Source organism: Physeter macrocephalus, chromosome 9 (assembly GCF_002837175.3).
Source record: "Physeter macrocephalus isolate SW-GA chromosome 9, ASM283717v5, whole genome shotgun sequence".
Lineage (NCBI taxonomy): Eukaryota > Metazoa > Chordata > Mammalia > Artiodactyla > Physeteridae > Physeter > Physeter macrocephalus.
In genome coordinates this window covers 67,134,745-67,160,344 of record NC_041222.1, presented here as the reverse complement: position 1 = coordinate 67,160,344, position 25,600 = coordinate 67,134,745, and positions in this window count along the sequence as shown.

The following is a 25,600-nucleotide window of genomic DNA, read 5'->3' as shown; positions in this document are numbered from 1 at the left end:
GGGAGAGAGAGAGAGAGAGAGAGAGAGAGAGAGAGAGAGAGAGAGGGAGGGGTCTTTTTCCATTAAACTGTGGTGGACACTCAGGTTGCTTCCATATCTTGGGTATTATAAATAATGCTGCAGTAAACATTGAGGTCCATATATCTTTTTGAATAGTGTTTTTGTTTTCTACAGGTATATACACAGAAGTGGAATTGCTGGATTTTATGATATTTCTATTTTTAATTTTTTGAGGAAATGCCAGAGTGTTTTTCATAGTAACTGTACCAATTTACATTCCCACCAGCGGTGTACTAGCATTCCCTTTTCTCCACTTCCTTGCCAACACTTATTACTTCTTGTCTTTTTGATGATGACCATTCTGACAGGTATAGATGGTATCTCATTGTGGTTTTGATTTGCATTTCCTTGATGATTAGTAATATTGAACATCTTTTCATATGTCTGTTGCCCATATATGTTTCTTCTTTGGAAAGATGCCTATTCAGATCCTCTGTCCATTTTGTAATTGTATGGTTTGTTTTTTTTTCACATTTAGTTATATTAGTTCTTTGTGTATTTTGGATATTAAACCCTTATCAGACATGTCATTTGAAAATATCTTCTCCCGCTGGTAGGTTTCCTTTTCATTTTGTTGATAGTTCCCTTTGCTGTGCAAAAGCTTTTTAGTTTGATGTAGTTCCATCTGTTTATTTTTGCATTTGTTTCCCTTTCCTGAGGAGGGAGATCCAAAAAATATTGCCAAGTATTATGTCAGAGAGGGTACTCCCTATGTTTTCTTCTAGAAGTTTTATGGTTTCAGGTCTTATACTTATGTCTTTAATACATTTTGAGTTTATTTTTGCATATGGTGTGAGAAAATATTTTAATTTCATTCTTCTACATGTAGCTGTCCAGTATTCCCAACACCATTTATTGAAGATACTGTCTTTTCTCCATTGTATATTCTTGCCTACTTTGCTATAGATTAATTGGCCATATGTGTGTGGATTTATTTCTGGCTCTCGATTCTGTACTATTGATTTATATGTCTGTTTTTGTGCTAGTACCATACTGTTTGATTACTCCAGCTTAGTTGTATAGTCTAGTTGGGGAGTGTGATACCTCCTGTTTTCTTCTTTTTTTTTGAGATTGCTATTTGGGGTATTTTGTGATTCCATACAAGGATTATTCATTCTAATTCTGTGAAAAATGTGGGTTTTTGGATAAGGATTGCATTAAATGTGTAGATTGCTTTGGATAGTATGGACATTTTAACAATATCAATTCTTCCAATGCATGAACACAGGATATCTTATTTATTTGTATTGTCTTAAATTTCCTTTATCAATGTTACATAGTTTTCATTGTATAGGTCTTTCACCTCCTTGGTAAGTGGGACTGTTTTCTTTTTTCTCTTTCTGAAAGTTTATCATTAGTGTATAGAAAGGCAACAGATTTCTATATATTAATCTTATATCCTGCAACTTTAATGAATTCATTTATTAGTTCTAGGGGTTTTATGGTGGAGTCTTGGGTTTTCTATATATAGTATATTGTTATCTGCAAATAGTGACAGTTTTACTTCTTCCCTTCCAGTTTGGATGTCTTTTATTTCTTTTTCGTGTCTGATTGCTGTGACTAGGACTTCCTATACTATGTTACATGGAAATGGTGAGAGTGGGCATCCTTGTCATGTTCCTGATCTTAGAGGAGAAGCTTTCAGTTTTTCACCATTGAGTATGGTATTACCTGTGGGTTTGACATAAATGGCCTTTGTTATGTTTTAATTTTCTTTTTTTTTTTTTTTTTTCTGTGTCATTATCTGATTTTGGTATCAGGGTAATGCTTGCCTCATAGAATGAGTTTGGGATTGTTCTCTCCTCTTCAATATTTTGGAATAGTTTGAGAAAATAAGTATTAACTCTTCTTTAAATATTTGGTGGAATTCCTCTGGGAAGCCAGTCCTGGACTTTTATTTATTAACAGTTTTTTGATTACTGATTCAATTTAATACTAGTAATTTTTTTGTTCAGATTATCTATTTCTATGTGATTCAGCATTGGAAGAATTATGTTTCTAGGAATTTATCCCTTTCTTCTAGGTTATCCAATTGGTTGGCATATAACTTCATAGTCTTCTGTTATGAATGCTCGTATTTCTGTGATATCAGTTGTAAACTCTTCTCTCTTTTTTTGTTGATTTGGGTCTTCTCTCTTCTTTCCTTAATGAGCCTGGCTAAAGGCTTATCAATTTTGTTTATCTTCTCAAAAAACAGTTCTTAGTTTCATTGATCTTTCCTACAGTAAGTCCCCTACATACAAATGAGTTCCATTCTGAGAGTGCGTTCGTAAGTCCAAGTTGTTCATAAGTCCAACAAAGTTAGCAGAGGTACCCAACTAACACAATTGGCTATATAGTACTGTTCTGTAATAGGTTTATAATACTTTCCACACAAATAAAACATAAAAAAGCAAACAAACACAAAAAATAAAGAAAACGTTTTTAATCCTACAGTACAGTACCTTGAAAAGTACAGTAGTACAGTACAACAGCTGGCACACAGGGGCATGTTCGCATCTTTGAAAGTTCGCACCTTGAAGGTTCATATCCAGGGGACTTACTGTATTGTTTTTTGGTCTGTATTTTATTTCTTCTCTGATCTTTATTATTTCTTCCTTCTGCTGACTTTGGGCTTTGTTTGTTCTTCATTCCCTAATTCCTTTAGATTTTAAATTAGTTTGTTTATTTGTGGGTTTTTTTTTTTTTCTGCTTGAGGTAGGCATGTATTGCTATAAACTTCCCTCTTAAAACTGCTTTTGCTCCATCTCATAGATTTTGGAAAGTTGTGTTTTTATTTTCCTTTGTCTCAATGTATTTTCTCATTTCTTCTTTGATATCTTTGTTGACCCATTGGTTTTTTGGTAGCAGGTTGTTTAGTCTCCATCTGCTTGTGTTTTTTCTATTTTTCTTCCTATAATTGATTTCTAGGTTTGAACTGTTGTGGTTGGAAAAAATGCTTGATATAATTTCAGCCTTCTTATATTTATTGAGATGTGTTTTTTGGCCTATCATGTGGTCTGTCTTGGAGAACATTCCATGTGCACATGAAAAGAATGTGTATTGTACTGTTTTTGGATGGAATGTCTTGTAGATATCTGTTGTGTCCATCTGGTCTAATGTGTCATTTAAGGCCACTGTTGTCTTATTGATTTTCTGTCTGCATGATCTGTCCATTGATGTAAGTGGGGGGGGGTGTTAAAGTCCCCTGATATTATTACTCTGAATTTCTTCCTTTATGCCTGTTAATATTTGCTTTATATATTTAAGGGCTCCTATATGAGGTGCATATATGTTTACAAATGTTGCATCCAATTCTTATATTGATGACCTTATCATTGTATAATGTCCTTTTTTGTCTTTTATTATAGACTTTGTTTTAAAGTCTACTTTGTGTGATGAGTATTGCTACCCCAGCTTTCTTTTTGTTTCCATTTGCATAAAATATCTTTTTCCATCCCTTCATTTTCTGTCTTTAGCTCTGAAGTGAATCTCTTGTAGGAAGCATATAGATGGGTCTTTTTTTAATCCAGTCAGACACCCTGTGTCTTTCGATGGCACATTTAGTCCACTGACATTTAAAGTAATTGATGATATGTTCTTATTGCTATTTTGTTACTTGTTTTCTGGTTGTTTTTGTAGTTCTTCTCTGTTCGTTTCTTCTTCTTTTAGTCTCTTCCCTGTTTGATGATTTTCTTTAGTGTTATATTTGGGTTCCTTTCTCTTTAACTATCTATTGTAGGTTTTTGATTTATAATTACCACAGGGCATATATGTTGACCAATAACTATATCTACTTGTTTTAAACTGGTAGTCATTTAAATTCAGACATATTCTAAAAAAATCTACATTTTTTTACTTTCCCTCCACATTTTGTTTTTGCTGTCATATTTTCATGCCTATCCCTTAACTGTTTATTATAGTTATACTTGATTTTACAATTTTTGTCTTTTAGCCATCATACTTTTTTAGGTTGTTGATCCACTGCCTTTGCTATGTATTTCCTTTGCCAGTGAGATTTTATTCCTTCCCATATTTTCTTATTTCATGTTACATCCTTTTCTTTTTCGTTTAAAGAAGACCCTTTAGCTTTTCTTATAAGGTTGGTTTTATGGTGATGAACTCTTTTAGTTTTGGCTTGTCTGGGGAACTCTTTATCTCTCCTTCAATTTTGAATGATAACCTTGCTGAGTAGAGTACCCTAGGTTGTAGGTTCTTTCCTTTTAGCACTTTAAATATATCATGCCACTGTCTTCTGGCCTGCAAAGCTTCTGCTGAAAAATCAGCTGATATCCTTATGGGAGTTCCGTTGTATGTGACCATTTCTTTGTCTCTTGCTACTTTTAAAATTCTCTCTTTATCTTTAACTTTTGCCATTTTAATTATGGTATGTCTTTGTGTTGTCCTCTTTGGGTTCATCTTGTTTGAAACTCTCTGTGCTTACTGGACCTGGATGTCTATTTCCTTCTTCAGGTTAGGGAAGTTTTAGTCATAATTTTAGCAAATATATTTTCATCCAGTATCTCTCTCTCTTCTCCTTCTGGAACCCCTATAATGTGAATATTAGTATACTTGATATTGTCACAGAGGTCCCTTAAGCTGTCCTCGTTTAGTTTGTTTATCTTTTGTTCTGAGTTGATAATATCCACTATTCAGTCTTCCAGACTGCTTATGTGTTCTTCTGTATCACCTAACCTGCTGTTAATTCCTTCTAGTGTGGTTTTCATTTTGTTTACTGTATTCTTCAGTTCTAACTGTTTCTTTTCATATTTTTAATTCTTTGTTGATAGTCCTCACTGTGTTCATCTATTCTTTACTGAGTCTAGGTAGTATTTTTATTATTATTTTTGAACTCTTTATCATGTTAATTATTTGCCTCTGTTTATTTTTTCTGGCATTTTTTTCTTCTTCTTTCATTTGAAACATATACCTCTATCTTATCTTGTTTAACTTTCTCTCTTTGTCTCTATGATATTAAGTGAAACAGATTCCTATCGCAGTCTTGTGGGCACGTCCTTGTGTGGGAATATCCCTGTGCAGTCTGTTGGTGTCCAGTGGCTTTAGAGAGAGAGCTGGATTTCAAATGAACATGGGCCATGTCTTCTCCCAGTGTGAGCTGGCAGCTGCTGCCTTGGTGGGAGATAGGGCTGGGGTTGGTGGGGCTAGAGCCAGAGCCAGGTGCAAGCTGGGGCTTCTCCTTGGCTGAAGGGTAGGACTGGGGTCTGAGTGGCTGGGACCCCAGCAGGAACCCTGAGGGAGCTGGGATTCTCCCAGGCATTATGGTGATCTCTACCTTGGTTGGAGGTATGACTGGGGCCCAAAGGCTTGGGACTAGTGGTTACACCTCTAAGCTGGTTTTGCTTTTTCCCCAGTGCACATGCGCCTCAGTTAGAGGTGGGGTCAGGGCCTAGGAGTTTGGAGCCACACTACTAAGCTGGCTCTGCTTCTATCCAAGTGTGTGCATGTGTGTACTGGCTGTGGTGGTCTCTGCTCTCACTCCTTCCCTGGAGAATGCATGTGCACACATGCATTTCTAGTGGCAGCCTTCACCTTAGTGGGGGAGCAGTGCTAGAGTAGGAGAGGCTGGAGCAGGAGCTTGGTTCAGGCTGGGGGCACACTGGGGAAGTCCTGGCAGGCCAGCCAGAGCAGCAAGCAGTTTTCAGTCTGTTGCCTCTGCACTGGGACTAGGAGTAAGTAAGTCTTTACTTAATGCTCTTCAATAACAGAGTCTCGGTTTCTCACAGCCCTCTGGTAACCTCTATTGCTTTTCAAGCCAGCTAAGGAGGCTTGTCTTCCCAGTGTCAGACCCATGGGCTGGGCTGCCTATATATGGCTTGAATTCCTCACTCCCCAGGGAGGATCCCTGTGCCTGTGATATCCTCTCCTCTTCTGGGTGACCTACTAGGGGTGTAGATCTGAACTAGATGGCTTCATTTCCCCTCCTACCAGCTTCCATGTGGTTCTTTTTTTGCAGCCTTGGTTGAAGATCTATTTTGCTCATTTTCAGGTCATTTACTATGAGAGTTGCTCTATATGTCACTGTAGTTTTGATGTGATTGGGGGAGGGGGTGTGTGGGGAGAGGTGAGCTCAGATTCTTCCTACTCTGCCGTATTAATCCTGCCTCTTGGGGGTTTGTATTATGATTTATTAACTTATTTTAGTCTACTTTGAATTAGCATGATACTACTTCAAGTGTGATGTACAAGCCACACAATGATATACATTTTTTTTACTCATCACATCATCTGTGCTATTGTTATATATTTTACTTCCACAAATGTATTAAACCCTACAAAACATTTTTATTATTTTTGCTTTAAATAGTCATTTTTGCCACTTAGAAATTTGATTTTGCATTGATTAAAATAGGTATTTCAAACAGATTTTTGACATATATCACTCTTAAGAAAACAAGAGAGGAAAACATAAGTAAAATAAATTGGCTGAAGAATTTCTAAGGCAATGACAACTATATCCCAGCTGCCATCTGGCTGGCTAAAATGTTAAGACCATGCTGATTTCAGAGATGTTAAAATGTGAAATAATACAAACATAAATTTCTGTGTACCTGTCACCTTGCTTAAAAAAAGAGCAAGTCCCAACACTGTTGAAGCCCTGTATATATCTGCCTTATTGCATCTCCTTCTTCTCACTCACAAAATAACTGCTAACTGAATTTTGTATTTATTTATCCTTGTATTTTTCTACAGTTTTAATAAATAGGTACTCAAAAATACATTGGTCTTATTCTTGAACAGTTCTATAAATGTAACTGTATCTCACATATTCTGTGATTTCCTTTTTTAAACTCAACATTGTGTCATATTCATCCATGATTATGTCCATATCTGCTCTTTGTTTTCATTGTTGTATAGTTTCCCACTGTATATATACACCCAAATTTATTCATGTTCCTGTTGGTGGAAATTGGGGTTGTTTATAGTGCTTTGTTACTACAGATCATTTTGTTGTGAACATTTTATTTGTCTCCTAGAACATATATAAGACTTTAATTAGATTATATATCTAAGGGTGATTGTTAGGTATAAATGATAGATTTGCCTGATTGCCAACAAAAACTGCTGAACAGCTGCCATTCTCCATCTTTCCCTTGAATATCCTCTTAGGGGGCATGAGTCTTTCCCTTGCTTGGTCTATGGATAGGGCTAAATATCTGTGTTCAGGAACCTTCAGGAAGAAGAATAGGAAGAGGTGATTTTTTTTTCCTACCCTGAAATCTATGACTTTTTAAAAGCCATATCTTTGGAGAACAAAAGCCAGAAAGAAAATAAGGCAAGGTAATAATATTTCTGCTGGGCATGAGTGTGAGGTGAGGGCTGCACTTGAAGAAGGGTGTCTCAGGCTATAGCAGAGATAAAAATCAAAGAATCTACTGTGAAGTTACTAATAGACTCCAGGACATAAAAATTCAAACAGAAGAGAATATTTCATTTTTATGAAATTTAAACTGTGTAAGGAAAGCTGGAATTAGCTCTCTTGGGATACATCTCTGAATCTTAGTCTTTATTACAGCTTCCTGCTTTGTTTCCTATTTAACAGGCTTCAAAGGTTACTGACTCCTTGGTCTAAGATCTTAGTTTTATTACCAGGGACTTCAGCCTTTCACATCTCTTGTCTTCATGATGGCTTCCGTATTGCTCCCCCAACAGTCTGAGACACAATGTACACCCCTCTACCATGTGTTGGAATCATTGATTTTCTGGTAGGGTTGACTTAAAATTTCCTCAAGAACGATCTTATCCCACCAGATCACTCACTTGAAGAAGCTGACTAGTTGTAGATTAGCTTTTCCCCAATTTGTGAGACAATTGTTAGGTCTTCGGCTGGTGCTTTTGTTAGAAAGGCTGTGTCTGTTGGCCCTGGGCTACACTGCCTTTTTTCTTCTTGTCATCTCCAGTAGTTCCATGGCTAGCTAAGGACCAGTTGGAGGATGTATTTTGGATTGACTTGTCCTCCAGTGTCCTGCAGTGACTTTCAGCCCTCCTGCAGTGAAGAGAATTCCTTCTGTTGTCAATGCTGTCTTTCTTTTCTTTTCTCCCTTCTTTACAGTCTTCAGCATTGGGCCAGGAGTGTTTCTGACTCCCATCCCATTAAATCATGTAGTCTTCACTCTGCAAGTTTGAGACAAGGGATCCTTCTATAGAACCTTTGACTATTTCTGCAACATGCTTTACAGTGGTCTCTCCTTTTGCAGTCACACTTATGCTGCCCTTTGGGAAAAGACTGACAGCTTCACCAACATGCTGGAAGTACCTGCCAAGGATATGCTTTCAGTACCCACCATGAACATGTTAACACCCATCTGCTGTCCTTCCTGGATCCCAGAGGGGGGTATGAGAAGAGGGTGACACAGTGACAGCACACACCAGGGCTATGCTAGGTATGTTTCCCCCTGCACTTTTTTTTTTTTTTTTTTTTTTTTTTTTTTTTTTGTGGTATGCGGGCCTCCCTCTGCTGCGGCCTCTCCCGTTGCGGGGCACAGGCTCCGGAGCACAGGCTCCGGATGCGCAGGCCCAGCGGCCATGGCTCACGGGCCCAGCCGCTCCGCGGCATGCGGGATCTTCCCAGACCGGGACGCGAACCCGGTTCCCCTGCATCAGCAGGCGGACACGCAACCACTGCGCCACCAGGGAAGCCCTCCCCCTGCACTTTTAGTAGCTGCTCCTGAATGTGTCTGTCCTGGGTCTGCAGACTTGGTTGCTGTCATGCTCACAGTACCTGGTTCTAGGATTGTGGATTTCCCTGCTGCTGCTACCTTTACTGCTGCTCCCCACTCTTTCTATAGATGAGCAAATTAAGAGTTTATAATTGGAAGAAACTTTGAGATTATCAAGTGTAATCTCCCATTTGATGCAGGAATCTCTCTGTAGTACCCTTGTCAAATGATCATTTCTGTTTTTTTGTGTAAATAGTTTCAGTGCCAGAGGAAGTATTATTATAGCAAGTACTCATATGCACTTATATTCTGCATGCTTACACTAATGTTTCTATAGAAATATTCCTAGAAGAAGGGGTTCAAGAGATACGCACACTGTACATTTTCATGGCTACTAACAAATTATAGGTGTGTGCTCACACGCTCTGCTACTGGCTTGTTATCATAATTCATATATTTCCAAGTTATTACAGAGGCTTACCACTGCCACCTGCTTGGGTACGTCTGTTGGATGCACAGCTGGGATGGCCTCCATACACCTGTCACCCTCCACTTGTGGTCCCGGAGATAAATGAGTTTTTCCAAAATTCTCAGTCTTTTCCATACTTCTGAAATGGGACACAAATGTGAATAAAATATTTGACCAGTGGCACCCTACAAGCATAGCTGCTGTTTCTTATGATCATGAACAGAGGTGTTTACAAAATTCAAGCACAGTTGTTTGATCAGCCCTAAGATCTTTGTAGGGTTGTGCTCCTTCTCTTGGTGACCCAGCCACATCCAGCATGCTTTTCACAGCCTATTGTTGTTTAAGCCAGAAGCATGACATTAGATAATAGAAGGAGAGGCTGGTGAATGCGATGCCCACAGTAAACATTTGGACACGGTTATGTACGTCAGTTACTTCTTTTTGCTGACCTGAGTAAAGATGGTTTCAAACATTTGTGTTTCTTGATTATATCCTCCCTTCCCTTTCATAGTTGTTACTGTGGGTCCACTCTTGAGGTATTGAATTTATCCACTGAACCTTTGCTATGGACAGTGCAGGGCAGTAACATAAATGTTCATGGCTATCTTTTATCAAGTCAGTTCTGCCTCTGGTCTTTGATCATATAAACCACAGCACCCACTGGGGGAGAGTGACCTCAGCTTCCTACTTTCCACCCCCATGGGGTCTGTGTTTATGTTCTACTGCTTTCTGATATCTGTTGCCATAATAAATCTTCTTTGTCTTTACTTCTTTAGCCAGCTGCTCAGGGTAGGGCCAACACAGCCTCCACAGGGCACAGGCAGATCCTGCCATAAACATGGGCAGGCAGGAGTGAGACCTGCATGTATCTAGTTAGTTGTTTTATAAAGACATTAAGAAAGGAGAAATAAAGTAGCCTTTAAAATTATTCATATGTTTACTTTTTTGCTGTTCTTTGTGTAGTTGTAAGTTTTCATCTGGTATCATTTGCCTTTGGGCTGAAGCATTTCTTTGACATTTCCTATGATTCAGGTCTGCTGGTGACAAATTCTCCCAGCTGTTTTTCTGAAAATAAACAGATCCTGTTTCCTAGAAATGTTTTGGTTTTGCCTTTATCCTTGAAGGACACTTTTGTAGGATACAGAATTCCAGCTGATATAGTAGTCTGCTGTAATATCTTTATTCTATTGTCTTTTAATTTACATTATTTCTGATAAGAAGTCAGTGATAATATTTATGATTGTTCTCCTAAATGTAAAGTGTCTCCTTTTGTTTGGCTACTTTTAAGATTTTTTTTCCTTAGCTTTGGCTTTGATTTTCAGCAATTTGACTAGAATAATCCTAGATGTGGTTTTATTTGTTTATCCTGCTTCACATTTGTTAACTTTCTTGGATCTCTGGCTTGATGTCTTTTCATTAAATTTGAAACATTTTAAACAATTAATTTTCAACTTTTTTTTTTTTTACTGGCCCAGTCTTTTTTCTACTTCTTGGTGTTCCACCTGCATGTATGTTAGACCACTTGATATCTTCACAAATGGTCTAACATGGACTTTTTTTGGTTGTTGCTTGTCTGTTTAATTTTTCCCTCCTCTGTGTGTTTTAATTTCCATTAACCTGTCTTCAAGTTCATTGCTTTCCTTTAGTCTGCTGTTAAACCCATTCAGTGAATATAGGATATAGTATTTTTCATACTTAGAATTCCATTTAGTTCTTCTTAATAATTTTTCTGTGTTGAAATCCTCTGTTTACTGCCAATATTTGTAAATTCATTTAGTGTCTTTAATATATTTATAACAGTACCTTTATAGCCCTTTTATCCTAAGTCCGGCATCTGTGTCGTCTCTTGATCTGTTTCTCTTGACTATTTATTTCTCCTGTTTTTTAGTCACATTTTCCTGCTTCTTTGTAACATTTTTTATTAATATTATACATTATGGATGCTACATTGTTACAAGTTTAGGTTTTCTTTTGTCTTCCTTTAAAGGATATTGAGCCTTGCTCTAAAGAGCAGTTAATTTTTTCATGGTTAGACTCATGCTTTGTGGAGATTTTTAGAATTTGTTGGGGCACATCTAAAGAAGTTTCTCAAGGACTACTGAAGACCTATGCTTACACTGTGGCCTTTCTGGAATCTTAACTAAATGCCTCGGTTTTTCAGCATTCCTGGCTGGTTCTAATTCTAATACCTCCCAGCACAATATATGCTTCAAAAGTTTATTTCAGTTCATAGTCTCCAGTAGCTGTTCTCTTCTAAGCCTCACCGAGTCTTGTTTTTAGCTTGCATAGCTTAGTATTTGGCCAAAGACTCAAGTAACTCCTCTGCAGGTTTCTTTACTTCTTAGCTTTTTCCTCCCTGGGACCCTGACATGTAATTTTAAGCCACCTCAACACCTCTGTATTCTGATCTTGGTTTCCATTTCCTAGTGAGATTGCTGTTCTGTTTGTCCTCTACTTCCCTGTAATGCTATTTAGAAAGTGCCCCAAAGCCAATGTGAATATACAGCTCACTATGTATTTTGCATCTGTCAAGGATAATAGCCCTGTGCTGCTTATGGTCCAATGACTGAAGACTATTGTTTTACATGTTTTATACAGTTGGTGGTTGCTTACAGTCAGATGGTAAATTAAGTGTCTATTACTTTATCATGCTGTATCTTCAAATGTGATTTTGAGCCCAAACTCTACAAACTTTTAAAGTTGTGACCTTAGAATAGTTTCTCAAATTTTCTGCATTTGGTTTCCCCATCTCTCAGAATAAGGTGGTAGTTCCCAATTAACTGTAAAGAATGTAACATAGATCTGCCACCATGGTTCTTTAATAAATGTTATGTTCATAACATCTTTCTCTACCTCTGTATTACTTTCATCTTGGTTTAAGAACACTATGCTTAATTGAAATAACTAACCCTTTCAATTTGTTCTGAATCTTTAGGGACAGAGATATAAAGAAAAGAAGGGGGCTGCTTGGGGAAAAGCACTCCTAAGAACTGAGTGTTCTGAGTCCTGATGTACTTAAAATCCCATGTTTTACATGTCACTGTAAGCACTAATACTGAGATAGTATTGCCATTCATAATCTTTTTCTATGTATATAGAGGGTTATTATCTTCTTGTGGCTTTCAGAATAACCAGCAGCATACACTAGGCTTACGGGGAAATTTTGCCTAAATATGTTTATATGTACAAGTCTTTAGAGGCGCTCAGGGACTTTTCAGTGGGGCAAGATAGGGGTGGTTTTAAAAACTTTTATCTAGACTCCACAAGCTTTGACAACAATCTTATTTTAAGGTATTTTTTAATTATAAGAACTGTTCTGAAGAATGAACATATTTAGAAACACAGTGTATTGAGTCAACATTAATGTGATGGAGAAATGCTTTACAAATGATTTATGATGTATTTTAAAGTGATGTTCAGTTTTATAACACAGCAACAGCCATTGCAAATACATTTACTTTAAGTTACCCCATTGATTATAAATAGCTCCCTTGAAAATAGTAAGCAACTATATTGAAATGTGACATCCTTTTTAAACAACAAAAGAGGATATAGTTCTTTTTGATGTTAAAATTGTTCTATACTGTAAATACATTGTTCTTGGTGTTCACACATTGCCATATGCTATACACAGTGGGAAAACATAAAGGAAAAATTATCATCCATTTTTTTAGAGTTATCCTAGGATTTGAGAAAAAATCCAGTTTATTTTTAACACAATAACAAGAGGAGTTTACTTTTCTGACAACTCTGATGACTCCAAAAAAGTCTGCATTTTTTATCCATGCATCCACTTTCCCTCCCACCTACTCATCTGTCTAGCCATCCCATTATTAGTATTAATTAAATAATAAATGTTTATTAAGAACTTACTATGTGCCAGGTCCTGTGGTAAGCTTGGAAGATGAAATTTTTGGCAACATAGATAAAGTTTCTGCTCACTTGCAGTTTCCAGTTCATCCAGTAATACAAAAAAACAGGGTAACAGTACACTGTGAAAAGACTACAAGCAGGAGCACAGAATGTTCTAAGAACACATAGCAATGAAACATCCTAGTCTGTGGAGATTAAGTGTAAATATATTATTTAAACTGAATTATCCAAGGGAAGAGAAATGCTAAGGGTCCTCCAGACTGAGGGAATAGAGTGTATGCAAGCCTGGAGGCAGGAAAATATGGCCAGATTAAGAAAGACATTTGGAAGGTTGTCAATGTAGAATGTGATGTAAAAAGTGATACAAGCTACGGCTAGAGAAACAGATAGGAACGAGGTTTGGGAAGTCTTTTAAGGAGTGTGGACTTACTTCTGAAAGTAATACGGAGATGCGGAAGCATTTCACATACTAAAGGAATTGGTGTGATCTGATTTTCAGTGGACTATTCTGATTTTTAGCACCTGCAAGATCCTATATTAAAGCAGAGATTTATCCCCATCCAGTTGCTGAACCCAGATAAACCTAGAAAGATCCACTGCCACTGGGAGAGGGGACAATAATCTGTTTTCTGGCTTTAGGTTGCTGCCCATTCTACCCGTCAGAGCCTCCACCCCATTATTGCCATTTTCTTATCTTAATGAGCTACCCAATCAACATGACAGGGCTTCTACCTTGATTTCTCATTAATCTTCCCATTTCCCTGCCCCAAACCCTCTCACCAGCCTCCTTGAATAGAATGCCTGTTCCTCATGTCCTTCTAACTCTTTTCAGTACTGTATGAGATGATTTTTCTTTATTTCCTATCACTAGCTAGGGCTTTGAGTAAAACCAGGTACTACTCTCTTAAAAGGTGCAGTACATACCAACACTATTCAGATATGGGTTTCTCAAATGTTTGGACCTAAGCCTCAGAATACTTTCTTGTTTTCTTCTGTGGATTCATACCAGTCAAAATAATGTTTCTGATCTTTATTGTCTGGAGCTTGGGTTTTTAAAAATGTAAAGTTATACTGGATATACTTTTCACATGACTCTTCCTTTTCCCATCTGGCTGATTGTGATATTTTCTAAAATGATGCCCCTTTTTTCTCTTCAAATGCATATACTACAGACTCATGGTATACGAACTCACATTAAATCTGACCCTGTTGAATATTGACTTCAGCCAGGTAAAGCCCCAATTCTTCTTGGATACTCTAATCTGGGCAGCTTAGTGATACACTAAAACTACAAAAGCCTTAGCCCTTGAACAGTATAGCCCTGTTTTCTTTGTTTTTTCTATTTTTTTATCTTGTGATACAAGGTGGTTCAAATTTAAACTTATTTGAAGCGTTGAACTGTGATCTCAGACACAGTGAAAAGGTCCTCTGAGCAGCAATGATGCACAACAAAGTCCAAATGGCTTATTTCATGGGAGATAGAAATCATCCTAAAACACTCATCAAGTTCTCATAATTTTGAGTCAGAATGAAGCAGCAGATTAGAAACAATGGAGCATACTAGTATGAGAGAAAAAATGACAGCTATCAGCAGAGGAAGAAGTTCAATTTACTTAATGCAAGCCCAGAAAATATAAGGCATTATCAAAGGTATATAAAGTGAAACACTTATGCAATTTAATAATGCACATTAACATTAATGAGACTGAATCACCAAGAAATAATCATATTTTGAATTATGTATTCTCTTGAAGAAATTGTAGAAATGTTGGTGCATTTAAAAATGATTTCTGTCATAAGTAGCTAAAATATAAAGAGATGGTACTTAAAGTATTTGTAATAACTGAATAGAAGACGTGTTGGTTTTTGGAGTCGTTTCAAATGGCAGCAACATGTCGTGTTCAACTCTCTGTTTCTCATATAATATTTGAATGTTTTCAATAAGACATAATTCAGTGAAAAAATGATAAGCATAGGCTACATTCAATAGACATGGGTATTCTGATTCTGTTTCTTATCAGTTGAATGGTCTCTGGCAAGATATTTAACCTGAGCCTCAATTTCCTCATTGGTAAAATGAGAGTAATTAGTAATCACTTTGCGTAATGTTCTAAAGATTAAACACTGTAAGTAAAGTGCCAAATGTAATACCTGATAAATGACTGCTGAATAAATAAGTGCCATCACAAAAGGTGGTAAAAATTGTAAAAGGCTATAATTATTCTTAAGGTAGTATTACCCATCAAGGGACTCATTGCATGGATATTAAAGCAAGTTTTATATAAACACCACAAGGTCCTAAATTTCAGTTGCTCTGCATGTGAAGTGTTGCTAGACTTCCCATATTAGAGGCTGTCTAGTACAGCAGGAGTTTGGACATTCTACAGATAAGGATACCAAGGTCTAGGAAGGATAAAGAATCTTGGCTGAGATCATACAGAAGATAGCAAGCTTGTGTCCTCAGCCAAGAATATTTACTCAACCTCCAGCCCACCAAGGTTCATACTGGCATCTTAAGTGTATCACTGAGCATTTCTACTTTGTGTTCTTACATTATTTGGAATTAGCGCAGAGGTGGCCCTCTCATTTCTGTGTGTGTGGCTTGGAGGGAAGCAGTTGATAGAGGGTATATAAGAAAAATATCTTAACACTGCCTTTAAACACCAAACAGATGATGTACTTAGATTACATTTGAAGTGGTATTTTCAAGGAATGGAATGTGAATCAGTGCTAAAATCTCTCCCAGCTACCCTTAGCAATGCTACTTACTGAATTTAGCCATTACTTTTTGTCGAAATAAATCAGAACTTAGTCATCCACATTTCTTTCAGTGAATGTGCAATGCTTTCACCTTGGATTGACATTTCGGAATAATCCTTTTCTTTACCTGTTTTCTCGTTCTCTGCATCCTTTTAGCCATTGTTTGTTGATGTCCCTTTGAAAATATCTTGGTGTTTTATTTCTCTCTACGTTCTTACCAGTGTGACTCTAGTCCAGGTGCTACATGTTTGCCAATTAGGCTTGTGCAAAATATTTTAATTGGTGCCCTGTCCCACATTTCTCTCGTTTTCTATTATTTTATGTATTGTTTTCAGACTACTCATATGAAAATACCTCTTTCCTTTTGTCACTGCCTTGCTTAGAGCCCTTTGCTGTATCTTCCAGGACTATAAAACAAAACACAGACTGCCTGGACCAACATCCATTCTGACTTCTGATTTCTTTGTTTCGTGTTTTTGTTCTTTTCCAATTTCTTATGATAAATACTTAGTTCTTTCACTCTTTTAACTTTCTTCTAACATGAATGAAGGGTGTTTCTAAGACTGCCACCTGTGATTATATATCTGGACAGTATTATTTTAATGACTGTGTTCAGCATATTGTGTTGCATTATTACATTATTTAAATTCACATGTATAAAAGATGTTTCTAAGAGTGCTAGTTATGCATTGCATCAGGGTAGACTTATTTTTTTATTGTGATTTAAAAAAATCACGTAACATGGGATCTAAACTCTAAACAAATTTAAGTGTATACTATATTCTTGTTAACTGTAAGCAAAATGTCGCACAGCACATCTCTAGAACTTCTCCATCTTATGACTAAAACTCTATACCCTTTGAGCAGTAACTTTCCATTCCCTTCCTCTCAGCACCTGGCGGCAACTACCATTCTACTTTTTAGTCTTATGAATTTCCCTGCTTTGGATACCTCATATAAGTAGAATCATGCAGTAATTGTCCTTCTGTGACTGGCTTATTTTACTTTGCATAATGTCCTCCAGGTTCATCCATATTAACACATATGACAGGATTTCTTCTTTTTATGGCTGAATAATATCCCATTGTACGCGCATACCCCATTTTCTTTATCCATTCTAAAGTTGATAGACTTTTAGGTTGTTTTCACCTCTTGCTATTGTAAGTAATGCTGCAGTGAACATGGGAGTGCAGATATCTCTTCAACATCCTGATTTCAATTCTACAACATTAAACATATTCTTACCATGTGATCCAGCAATCCTGCATCTTGGTATTTACCCAAAGGAGTTGAAAACTTATGTCTACACAAAAACCTGAATGTGGGTGTTTATAGCAGCTTTGTTCTTAATTTCCAGATCTTGGAAGCAGTCAAGCTGTCCTTCAGTTAGTGAATGGAAAAATAAACTATGGTGTATCCATACAATGCTATATTTTCAATACCAAAAAGAAACAAGCTCTCAAGCCATGTAAAGACACAGGGGAATGTTAAATGCATATTAGAAAGTGAAAGAAGCCAATCTGAAAAGGCTACATATTGCATGATCCCAACTATATGACATTATGGAAAAGGCAAAAGTATGAAGACTGTAAAAAGATCACTGGTTTTCAGGGGTTGGGGAAAGGAGGGATGAATAGGTGGGCACATAGGGTTTTTAGAGTAGTGAAATTACTCTATATGATCCTATAATGGTGGACACATGTCATTAGATTTATCTAAATCCATAGACTTACATCAGTAAGAGTGACGTATCTGTGATATCAAATGTACTGACGTTATTAAATTTCCATTTCTTTTTTTTTTTACTAGTCTGTCCAGTTATTAGAGAGGTATATTAAAAATATCACACTTTAACTTAAATTTTCACCAAATTCCTTGTAAATCTAATAATTTTTATTTGTGTATTTAGATATATTGCGTGGTACATGTGAATTTGTGGCTTGACATACCTTCCTTATCACTTACGCTTTTTCTTTCTTATAGTCTTTTTTTTATTCCATTTAGTATTTTTAACCAAAAGTTCTACTTTTTTTGATAAAAAATATTGTCACTTCTGATTGTTTTTCTCTTAATTTTTTCTTTTTTTGGTTTGCCTTTGCCTGTCTCCTTTCTTTTAACCTTTCTATTTCACATTTCTTTTAAATGTGTAATTTTAAATAAGTTATAACTGAGTTTTCTTTTATATTTCACCTGTTTACCTGATGATCTCTACCTTTTAATAGGAAAAGTCAGTTCTTTCATCTCTTGTATAGATTGATACAATTTATTTTACTTACATGTTTTACTTGATATCTATGACTTTCAAAAATTATTGTTTGTTTTTTTCCCTTTTGCGTTTTTTCTCTTCTTTTGTGATCAAATAACTTCTCATTTTCCCTTTATAGCTCTAAAACTGAAAGTACTAATATTCAAATTAAGAAACTATCATGTTAAAATGAATATTAATAGCAATCCCAACAGAGAAAAGGAGATAGGAAAAGCAATATGAGGAGGTTATGTATGGAGAGGAAATAGTAGCCCAAGCCACTTAGTTTAAGTAACTGAGAATGTAATGTATATTATGCATAAGAAGTCAGGTTTGCCTGAAATCTAATGACAGTTTTTTCTTTGCTCCATTATGAGCTGCCTCTCAGAATCTCTGTCCAGTCATTCAGCATCTGGAGTGCTCACAGTGGCCTTGCTTCAAGGGGCCCTTCACTGGATGTGAGGCTGCTGAATTTTACAGCTATTGAACTAAATTCCCCCTAAATTCCTTTCAGCTCAAGTAAGTTTGATTCTACAAAGAGGCTCATCTTCTCTGGAACAATTAAAATTATATATCTGCTACCCTTTTCTGAAATCTTAATGAGAAAAATCAGGAGAAAAGGTAGAGCAATGTGCATTTACTCAATGATTACTCAAGATCTTTCACCTTTATTACTTTTCTTCCAACCTATACCTTTTCCTGTTATTGTCTGGCAACTCTCCCAGATCCATGGAGCATACCCCACTAGAATCAGAACATAGATTTTTACTACGAGCCTTGGGCAGCAAAATGAAGTGGAGAGCAGGAAATTTCCAAATGAATGAACTCTGCCATGATAGGAAAACAAAACAAGTATGAAAAAAATTTTTTAATATAAATTTTAATGCAACAGATACTAGTGTAGCACATTTTGATTTCTTTAATATCTTTATTTGGCTATTTAAGGAGTATACTTGTAATAGTAAGAGAGTTAAGGGCTTGCCTTGTGATTCCCAAACCCTGCTATACATCACAGTCTCCTGGGCAGGTTATTTTTAAATGTGAATTTTTAGACTGTACTCCAGAGAGTCTGACTTAGTAGATTTCACGTGAGGCCCATAAATCTGTAGTTTGGAATTTCTTCTTGAATGACTCCGTTCATAGAAAGTTTGAAGAACTACTGAGGAAAATGCAACACCCAGGTTGCTGTTTCTTTCTCTAAGATTTTAGTGCATAACAACTTTATGCTCAAAAATGTTGACATTTTTCAATGAACTGTGCAGCCAGTATGAATAGGTCAAGTCCAATCAAAACAAACAGTTGTGCAGTCCAAGTGTCAAATTTAAAGCAGTTGTGAAAATTTATTGAAGGCTTTCACAATCAGCTGTCCATATAGTGACAGCCTAAAACGCGAAAAAGTTTCTATCTTTGTTTGATTAATCTTAGCAGATTTAATATGATCCTTTTTTCAGTCAGTTCACATATTTAGAGTATATAAGTATGTATTATAACACCAAGAATGTAAAAAGTTAAAAGCTACGTTAAAGTAGAACACCAAGTCACCTTTTACTGTACATCACAATCTGGCAAGAACAGAAGCATGTAACTACGACTCTGACTCAGACATGTTATTGCCTGTGGAGCGATACACTTATTCCAGTTTTTTACATGCCAAAATGCAAGGAGCTGGTGATAATAAATATTGCAAATTTGCATGGCCACCAGGAACATGGAAATACAGGCTAAGGTGGATTACTGATTACTGTGGATGCACCAGCCATTCATTCCATTTTGGTCTCATATTTGGAGATTTAAATATATATATATTTTTGGAAAGCCCAGTGTAGCATCAGAGATTAATGTTTGCAACTGGGTTTGAGTCTGCAATTTTACTTCTAACCTGTATCATCTATGTGCAGATTTAGTTGCAATTAGCAGTCTACTAGCAAATAAATGGAATAATCCAGAATTGAAATTACATGCAATAAAAACCATCTTTTCACCCAAAATATATCTTTGTTTTGGTTTAATACGTGAGCTTGCTCTCCTCCCTCACCCCTGACCTGTGTCAAGGGCACTTGGAATATTTAAGAAGGTGAAGAGCAGCTATTAAGCCAGAAGAATAATTATTATCAAGGAAGGAAAACTAATCAAGTTGTTTGGAGGACTTGGACTTAAAAGACTTCATTGTTGTTCAGCATATCCCCACTCCTCTTAACAAGTAAAGTATTGCAACACATAAATGAGCTGTCTTGAATGATATTTTTAGTGTTTAATACACAGGGCAGCAGCTTTATAGCTTACCTTCCTAATCATTCACATCTCTAAAGTGAGTTACTTATAATTTCTCTTGGTACTTGACAGGTAAATTTTTTTTTTGACAGGTAAATTGATTTAAAAATACTATGTATAAATATACTATACGTTGCTCTTTAGCTTTTTTTTTTTTTTTTTTTTGTGGTACACGGGCCTCTCACTGTTGTGGCCTCTCCCGTTGCGGAGCACAGGCTCCGGACGCACAGGCTCAGCGGCCATGGCTCACGGGCCCAGCTGCTCCGCGGCATGTGGGATCTTCCCAGACCAGGGCACGAACCCGTGTCCCGTGCATCGGCAGGCGGACTCTCAACCACTGCACCACCAGGGAAGCCCTTTAGCTTTTTAATATTGTAGTTGCTGCTTTGGAGAAAGTAAAGTACCTTGGATGATATATTGGTATTTTAATCCACATGAGTTCCATGGAAAGTATTACATATTAATAAGAGGACCCCATAGTGTCTGAAAGTACCAATGGTCCACTTCAGTGTCAAGTACCCTCGTGTTGCCTATTCACTGTGGATGTCTTTAGTAGCAGATATCTGAGAAGTATTTGATCAGCTTGGTGTTCCTGTGAGAATTACAATGATTCTCATGCTGAACACACTACAGGCAGCAACACAACACGCTAAGCAAGTGATTCACCAGGTCCCAGGGACCCTACATTGGCTCAATCTCTAAGATTGTATATCGTTAATCTATACTTCGACGTTTCATTTCTTCAACCAAACAGAGCAGAATTATCATGTAAAGAAGGACATTCACTTTGCAAGGTTGTTTACTGGGAAAAACAGGAAATCCCCAGTTCTCCAAGGTAATCAGGATATTTGTGAAATGATAAAGAGCAAGTGAGGGTTGTATAGACTAAGCACCAAAAGAATGATACAGAAAATTTGTTGAAAGAAAGGCTTGTGGTCATGGGAATGTTTCAGAGAGGATGTGAGCCTTTCGTTGGGCCTTTAACAGTGAAAGGGAGTTAGATAAATGTGGAAGAGAGAGAAGAAAAGCAAAGTCTCTGGAAGATTAACAGCATAAACACAAGCACAGAAATGTTATAGCCCTTGACATATTTAGAGACAATTAAGAAATCTGTTTGGGTAACTACAGGTTTTATGACAGGAGAGTGAGAAATAAAGCTGGAAAGGGAGGTTAGTGCCAGAAAATGAGCAAAAGATATGAATAGACAATTCATAGAAGAACAAATTGAAAATGCCAGTTAGCATATGAAAAAATGTTCAAAGTCATAGTGGTTAGGGAAATGTAAATTAAGTTATCAAGGTTACCATTTAAACCCCTCAGATAGGCAAAAATTAAAAGATTAAAATACCTATTATAGAGAGGATATGGAGCAAAAGGTACTGTAACAGAGATACGTAGTGTACACTCATATCTGGTCTTCCCTCTTGCTGGGCACACAAGATTGCAACCCCTCATCCCTTCAGAGTCAGATGTGGCAACGTCACTAGTTCTGGCTAATCACTCGGCAGTATGGATATGTGTGAATTGGTATTGTAGTTAGCTTCTCTGCTCTTCTCACCTGCCATCATAGTTGTGGATGAGATTTCACATGATTGAGGCTTCAAGGTGATTATTGAGAATACAGCCCAACATTCATAGAAGTCTGAGTTACTTCATAAAGGACAGTTGGCTTGGAGAATTACCTGGGCTCATAGGTGATTTTGTGTGCATGGAAAATAAACATTTTTGTGTTACCCCCCAGAAATTTCAGAATCGTCAGTTGCCACAGCATAACCGAGTCTACTCAGACTCATACAGTTGTTTTCCTACATTGATGAAAGAAATGTCAAGTGTTAATTAAGCCTCTTCAGAAGGCAATCTAGCAGCACCTACTAAAATAAAAAATACATATACCCTTTGATCAAGTTCACTGTTGGGAATTTATCCCATAGAAATAAAATACCAATTAGTAAAGCCATTACAAGGATATTTATTGTAGCATTGTTTCTTAATGGCCAATAATAGAAAATGCCCCCAAATCAGGGAATGTTTTCATAATTGTGCTTCCCAAACCCAGCTACACATCACAGTCTTGTAGGCAGATTATTTTTAAATTTTAACGTACAGAGCCCTTAGAAAGAGTGAATTTGAGTCCTGGGAGATTAGTGGAAGAGGTTTATGCAAGGCTTAACTATATATATATATATATATATATATACTATGATCCCATTTTTTGAAACAAATAATGACAAAAACTATGATTAAAAATATTTATACATATATCTCTGTAGGATTATGTAAGCATGGATAAAAATAGGAAAAGAGGCATATTAGGTTGTTGATATTGCTTACCTAGGTAGGGATGGAGAATGGAGTATTGATACAAGGGAAGAAGAATACATGTTCACCCTATCCTTATTTCTCTGTCTCTCTCTGTCTCTGTCTCTCTCTCTCTGTCACACACACACACACATACTCACACACACATATATATTCATACAATTATTACATATATGAAATATTCATCTATGAAAACTATTTTAAAATTCAGAAAAGGTAACTCCTCTGTTGGACTGAGTTAATAACTATAAAGAAAACAGTCAACTGATCACAAAGGATGCATTGATCACAACAGGGCATGCTCCAGAGGGTTGATCATGAGTCCAACCATGAATTGTATATATTGGAGGAAATCTGGAGGAAAAGATCTTTTGATTTCAGGGGCTTCTCCCACATGCTGTCTCTCTAGAGCTCCTATTTAATATCAATTTAATATCAATATCCTATTTTAATATCAATATCCTATTTTAATATCAGTATCCCATTTTAATATCAATATATGCTTAATATAATTTTTAATATCAATTTTGAATTTCACTTCTTAGGATAGTTCTTGCTTCTTCTATACTTTGAATCTTAAAAAAAATGTTCGGTCTCAAATTCTATACTATCCCCTTGTAACATTTTTAGTCATTTTTAAAAAATTCTTTGAATTCTTTCCTTTTGCATTTCAAAAACATAAATTTTTACCTGTAGCCTACTTTTATTAAGGGACAAACAATTGATCCCCTTACCTCTATTTTAGAGGAATGCTAAGAGGACTTTCTAAGCCAGAATTCTGCGTGTGGTCTCTCACGTTATTCTAACACCATACTTTGTCCTGGAACATCTGAAGAATGCAAATGCCATATTCCCAGGGCACATTCACTCCTGGATTATTTTCTACTTCTCTATGATTTTCAAAAGTCTTCTTAATTATTTATTTTGATATGTCCCTTTCTTAAGTTCACATAATAAAGGAAGACAATCAATTTTAATTTTCAAAGATGTACATAGCTTTAGTGTTTTTGGCCGATGCCAACGATTTGGGTTTGATAAGACTTATGTTTGATCCATTATTTTAGGCTTTCCGGAATAAATAATTGTAATAAGAAACAGCTGACAAAATGATTCATTATGATTAGTACATCAAGGTTTAAGAAGCACCCAGTCTGAAATATTTGACACACATGAGCTAATTTCAATATCTTTCTTAAGAAAATGACCACATAGGGCCAAGAATTTTGGTCAGTTTAGTAAATTCAAAAAAAAACTATAAGAACAGGTTACTTACTAGCATGTGCCCTGCTGATCCACTGTTACTTGACTGAGATTTTGTTTTATAACACTAATGCTCACAGTATTTGAATAAATATTAACATGTTTCTGGAGATGGAGAATGTTAGCTCCATAAGGACAGTAATTTTTTTTAACTGTTTGGTTTACTATTGCATACAGAAGCTAAAGCAGTGCCCAGCACATAGCAGGAACTCAATAAAATTTTTTCAAGAGTATAGATACAAATTTAGAAAACACTGAAAAACAAATGTGATGACTCCAGAGTGGGATTTAAGCAAGACAGGCTCTACTGGGGTCACTGTGTTCTGGTTTTGGTGATTGGGTGGGATAGAGAATTTAGAAAGTGACCTTCAGATGGCTTGAGAAAGTATCCTATCTTCCAAATTAGGGATCCAGTTAAAGTTTTTCTTTTAATTGTAGTAGAATACATATAAAATTTACAATTTTACTCAATTTTATGTGCACAGTTTAGTAGTATTAAGTACATTCACAATGTTGTGCAGCCATCAACACTTATCCATCTCCAGAACTCTTTCATCTTCCCAAACTGAAACTCTTTACCCATCGAACAACTCCCACTCTACCCTCTCCACAGCCTCTGGTAACCAGTATTCTACTTTCTGTCCCTATGAATTTGAGTATTCCAGGTAGCTCATATAAGTGAAATCATACAACATTTGTCCTTTTGTGTCTGGTTTATTTCACTTGGTGAAACATTTGTTCTTCAACCTAGACATGATATACTTATTAGGTAATTTGTACCAACTGAAGAGTAGATCATCATTTTTAATAAATAGAACCCCTTAGTCCCTTCTTAGAATTTTCCATCAAGCGTGAGTTAAGTGGGGACTATAATTTGAATTTCCATTGGAGTTTATGATAAATGCCTTGTTCCTGTCTTACTTGAGGCATTAGTAATGTCTCATCCCCTGAGGGTGATGTTGGATGTTGGTATTACTGGAACAAGGTATTTTGGATATATTTGTCATGTCAAGAAATTGTTTACTATGTTTAAGAATGGAAAGTTTATCAGACCTACTGACCTTTTGGAGTATTTCCCAATAAGAAAAAGTTGCTCACATTCCTTGGTAGCATTAATGTAAATATAATTACTTTGTATGCCTGTGGTATAATTTTTCTTCCCTGTAAAGGTAGGTCAGCACATTAGAAAGGTTAAGAATCTCATTCTAATTGGAGCCACAAAATATCGTTAATTAAATCCCCACAGGAGTCCCTCTGGATTGAACTATATATATTGAACTCAGAGAAGATTAAACAGTGTAATCCTTTTATTTCTCTAAAGGAGTATAGCATATTTTCTTTTTCAATTATGATCTTTAAAATGTGCTTACATCCTTTTTCTAGCTTACTGTAAGATTTGTAAATCTCTTTCACAAGAAAAATGTCTTTTCAAGTACATATTCCATTAATAATACTAATACTATTAAGAGATCATGCAATGCCTTTCACCCAAACCAAGATGCCCTATGGTAGACTCATTTTCTGTTTCTTGATGGGACAAAATCATAACCAGATTACCTTTGTATCTTTTTTTTTTTTTTTTTTTTTTTTTTTTTTGCGGTTCGTGGGCCTCTCGCTGTTGTGGCCTCTCCCGTTGCGGATCACAGGCTCCGGACGCGCAGGCTCAGCGGCCATGGCTCACGGGCC